The 5670-nt window shown below is 35.6% G+C and overlaps 1 pseudogene; it reads right to left on the reverse strand.

The window, feature by feature from the left end:
- Positions 1–1945: 1945 nt before the first annotated feature.
- LOC148840251 (trace amine-associated receptor 13c-like) lies at positions 1946–2968 on the reverse strand (annotated as a pseudogene).
- Positions 2969–5670: the final 2702 nt, after the last annotated feature.

Raw genomic sequence — 5670 nt, forward strand, 5'->3', positions numbered from 1 at the left:
TGATGTCTTTGATTCCAGCGATGATCGTGTCTTTGTTGGGCAAACGAATTAAAAAATACATCTGAACAACTAAAAAATTCCTCTTTTAGATATTCCCCATTTGTAACTGACTAAAATAAGTGAACATCTAACTTTGCTTTCCTGTGAAAAATAATAGTGCTTACTGAAAATAATGCCAAAAATGAAAATTTCCCTTTAGTTGTATAATTCCATATTAAGTGGATTTAAACATGCACAGTAAAGAGATTAAATGAAGCAATTGTTTCACTAACAACTAATACACCACAAGTGCTACCCATTGGTCATTTTGGCCAATCATGTTCTGCAGTATTCTGCAGATAAGTTCCCGCAGTATGGGTTTTACCTCACATTTTGAATCGCTACATCTATATGTACTACCATAATCAAGGACCTACGTGTTGTTCCCTTTTATTATAGGGTTACTCCCTGCAAATTAGACATAAGAAGTGCATGGATAATGTTGTGTGGCTCTGGAGGAATTTTTCTGTAAGCTGAAGAGTTGTAAAGGAGACACAGTTGTATCGCCTCTTTTTATACTTGTAAAAATGTTCTTATTTAAATGTAATATGGAATATATTATTAATAATATTAATAATAAATGACCATGAATGAGCTGTAAGATGAAGAGGTGTAAGCTGTAAGCTGTAAGTTGAAGTGGAGAAGACACACTGAGTCTTGTCTTTTCAGCTTGGAATTAACATTAAAAGCAATCTTTTTGGCTATATTTTGTACATAGCTGGATGTATAAAAATAATTTATTATTATAACTTGATGTGAACCAGATGTGCTTCTTTCAGGTTTACATCTGCATTAAGAAAATCTATATTTTGTCTTAATATAAATTTCAGTAATGAGAAAGCACCAATTACCTTTACATTTTGATTATGAAAAATATTTCACACATACTGTACCTTACTGTAGTGGCTTTAAAGCACTATGGTACCATACTGTATATGCAGTATATTTATACAGTAAAGGAACAAGTAATAGGTTTATTCCATGCTGAAAATAAGAAGAGAGAAAAAACACAACGTTCCGGCCGTGGAGCCTTCTTCAGGTGTGAGTGTGAGTGTTCAGCTACCCACCTGAACTATTTATACAGTATATGATCACACTGCCGTTCATTGCCGTGTGCACTACTGTTTCTGTATATCTGTGGATCTGACTTTAGGAATTCCTAATTACTTGTTACTTAAATTAGCATTAAGACAAAATATGGATTATGTTAATGACCATGCAAACCTGAAAACACCACATCACATTCAAAACAGGCTATAATAATAGAGTAAATTTCATATACTGTATATGGCTGAGTAATTTTGCTTTTTTACACAATGTATTTTAACTTAATATAGACACATGCTTTAATGTTTTAATCAGGTTTTGAAATACTTAAATACAGGGTTTCTACATTTGCAGCAGGTTACTTGTAGTGAATGTAAGTATACTTATACACCTCTCCCTACCATTTAAGATAAATGTATAAGATAATAAAGTATTTGAAAACTGAAAAAGTATCTTAAATCTGGGGTCTTTAATCATGATCTGGAAGAGCACCAGTCCTTCAGAATTAATAGGAAGAATTTAAATTTGATCCATTTAACAGGCGGTGTTCAATTAAGTAATTAAAAGATAATTTTGAACAGAACTCAAATATCCTCCAGAACTCAAGACCAATGTCAAGATCATTCCTTTACTCTAACTCAAACAATTACTGTACTTGATGTTTTACTAGAGAACATTTTAAAATAGTGCTATTAATTTACATACATGATATAAGACTTTCATTTTATGACATACACTCTGAAAAGTGAATGTGATACTTTGACATCAAGTGTAATATGTTTTATGTTTTGATAATTTCAGAAATTTCTACATCTGCTCAGACTGACATACATTTTTAATACATTTCTAATGCACAATATCACATAAAATGGTCCTCTCAAAAGAGATTTATAAAAGAGGATTCCCTATAACATAATTTGAATGTTAATATAAGTCTTAAAGACTTTTGAAACCAAGGATAAAACAAGGCATAAATGATTGGATTGATGCAGGAGTTAAGATAAACTATCACAACAGGAAAAAAATTAAATGTCGTCATTGACATATTTCCTTCATTGAGTGTCCAGATATAATATGGTAGCCAGCAAAGAAGAAAAGCAAAAATCACAATTCCTAATGTTTTTGCAGCTTTCCTCTCTGATGCTTTTGACATGTTATATTTGTTTTCTGTATGTTCCTTTGTAAATAAATTGATTAATCTTGCATGCCTTTTTGCAACTATGAATATTTTTATGTATAGTGTTGTGATAGTACAGCAAGGAAAAACTAAAGAAATGATTATGTCAATTATTCCCCAGGATTCGCTGAATACAATTAAACACTCTCCAAGACAGGAATTTAATGTACCAGTACTAAAAGAAATTCTATTAATGTAATTAAAAGCCAACATGTATGAAAATGCTAAAAACCAACTGAGGACAATAAATCCTTGAATAAAATCCACTGTTATTTTAGAAAAATAAAGTAGTGGATCACATACAGCAAAATAGCGGTCAATTGCTATTACAACTAGATTACTGAGAGAAATGGAAACAAGAACACAGTCAATTAACATGTAAACAGAACAGAACAAGTCTCCAAAGTACCAACAGGTTTCTATTAAGGTTGTCGCAGTTACAGGCAGCACAGTCACTCCTACTAGAAAGTCAGCCACAGCCAGGGACAGCAGGATCAGGTTTGATGGTGTGTGGAGCTGCTTGAAGTGAGAGATGGAAATGATCACCAACAGATTCCCACACACTGTTAGTCCAACAGCCACAGCCATCACTGTGTACAGAGCAGCATAGGCTGCTGTAGATCGAATTTCTTTATGACAAGATGCATTGTTAGATGGAAAACAATAATATGCAGACTGAGGTTCTTCTGAATCAGTGAGTTCCATTGCCATAAGATAAATCCACACCAAATTAGAGGAGGAAAAATTTCTACAATAATGTACCAATAAATAAAAGATTTTTTTTTAACTTTACTCATAAGTAGATGTGTACCCACTAATAAAAAAGTGTAACAAAATTGTAAGTATCATATTTCTGTATGTTGGTCTTGAAGTCAAAAAGTAAATGAGATGTTTGTTTATGCTCCTTATTTTATATCTGTGGGTAAGTGGCCCCTCCTGCTGTCTTAATGATTTTTCATTGGTTTGCAGGATATGCTCTAGGGTTTTGTGAGGAGCCTAGAGAAACCCTGCACATCAGAAACAGCAATCACATTATCTGAAAATTATTTTTAAACTTGTACTGCAGTTCGTGTGATTAAGTGACTGAAGTCTGCGTATTGGTGCAATTTATTAAATTTTATAAAGGAAACTTTCACAGTTCATAATCAGGTCATAATCATCTCACATAATCACAAGCTCACAACCCTTCTATTGTCTCAGAAGGCAGAAGGTCATATTGTTACATCTGCCACTCTGGTGAAAGGGAACCGATGTTGAGAATGGAGGTGTGGCTGGTTACCATGATGGCCCACCTCCCGACACTGACATGTTAGTTTAGTAATGAAGCTTCACCTGAGAACATAACAAATTATAGCGACTGTATTCCTTTATAAAACTGTGGTTATTAGGTCAGTCCCATCGCCAGACAATGACCAACAAGGGCAGCATCCAGTTTTCACAGGGGAGGAACTAATATTTGCATGTTTATGGTCTTTAAATGGATGAAATATAGTATCTACTCAATATTTCTAAATAGGACAATATATAGGCTACTATAAGTGAAGTCTTCCTGCATTCTGGCCGACATACGAATTTCAGCCGCTTCAAAAATCCTTTTAACACCACCGCAGACGGTATTCTCAACAAACACTAAGCGCATTTCTACATTATTCCCAGAACAACAGACTCAACCACTGCCCAATCGAAAACACAAGCACCATTACAAAGAATGCAGTTAAATAACGCAAATCGCACAAAATCTTCTAAAATGCAAATAAGTGTTTTACACCTCCACGGCAGGAGTGACCATCAGGACCACGGCTGGAAGCCTAGCTGATAAAACTAGTCAAGACAACGTGGTCATTTTGACCAGTGATGAATACAAATAACAGTAGAGGCTCATGTTCAGTGAGAAAAAAAACATCTTAGTTACCATCAGTAAAGCTGAAAGCAATGCATGTGATCTGAGCTGAACTTTTAAGAATGGTGGTCGGAAAACAGTTTTGAGTGTGGAGAAAGAGTTTTCGCGTGTTGCTGTCGAAGCACAGCAGCACTAAAGTCAGTTTAAGTGTTATTAATAGGCTACTGCAGGTATTGCTTAAATGGTTTTGTGGTGTTCTGCCAGCAGTCTCTGAACAGTCCATTTCTGAGGCTTGTTCCTCTTAAATAAGGGACATGAGGAATCGGCATGCAACTTGGTACACTTCAAAAATCGAATCCAATCAAAGACGAACCGGTGCACCGTCGGGCACTCCGGGTGAATGAACAAACACACTCATATGTGTAATAAAGCACACAGCACATAGCCTACGAAAACAATAGCCTATGAAAGTGAAATGCAACATGGAGAAAAAATAAATATTTTTTTTTAAAATGGGGTCCCTGTGAATTCCTTCAAAGACTGCACCCTCCTCCGCTTTCGCATTTCTCAAACTACAAGGGGATTCTCAAATGGAGGAGAAGGGGAGGAGGAAGATGTGAAGACATTGTGTCACGAATCCCAAAGGTTTGTAGTTTATTATCTTTTTAATAAAGACACACCTGAAGAAGGTTTCACAGCCGAAACGCTGTGTTTTCCCTCTTCTCTTTTCAGCATGGAATAAACCTATTACTTGTGCCTTTGCAGACTACGCATGCTGACACAGCTACACACCTGAATCATTGTCTTTTTAATGCAACTTTCTTATTTTAGATTATAATTAGAAAAAACAATATAGCTAGTGGCTTTAATGGTTAGTATTTAAAAGCAAATATGCACGAAAAAACCTCAAATGCGATTTCTGTTTAAGGGCATCTTTAAATTCCCTTACTCTTTCTGTGAAAAACCTGAAGATTGTTATTCTGACTGTTAGAACTGTTTTTACTTCAACCACTGAGAGTGTTCATGTCATAATGTTGTAATAGTGTCAGATTCAAAAAGGTACTTCCTGAACACCGGCAGAGTGCTTCTTATGCTGGGTCAGGGAGTGAGCGGAGTGTCAGTGTGTATTCATCTGGAAAGGCGATCGTTTTCCGGCATAAGAGAGGATCGAATATGAAAGAGAAGAAATTCTCCGGTTCCAAGCTTTGAACTCCTTCCACGAACTCTTAGTTCAGAGTAATTGTTTGTGTTGCCGATGAGGGGAACACATTCGGTCCTAAACTGAATGCCGTCTGCGGGGGCTTGGGGATCTTAAAGAGCAGCCCTGATTAGCCTCAGGTGTGGTAGCTGCGGATTCCCATGCGCCGCAGAGTAGGGAATGCAGTGGGAGGTGTGCTCCACTGCCACAATGTACATTCATGATATTCTTTTATTATTAATAATGTTTGAATATTTATTCTGCTGTGATAATAAAAATATAAAATAGTGTATATATATATTACAGCTATAAGAGACAAGAAAGTTTTTCTTTATATAATGTGTGTAATACTTGCAGATTCTACATTTC

The sequence above is a fragment of the Atractosteus spatula genome, chromosome 2 (genome assembly GCF_055471065.1).
Source record: "Atractosteus spatula isolate fAtrSpa1 chromosome 2, fAtrSpa1.hap1, whole genome shotgun sequence".
Classification (NCBI taxonomy): Eukaryota; Metazoa; Chordata; class Actinopteri; order Semionotiformes; family Lepisosteidae; genus Atractosteus; species Atractosteus spatula.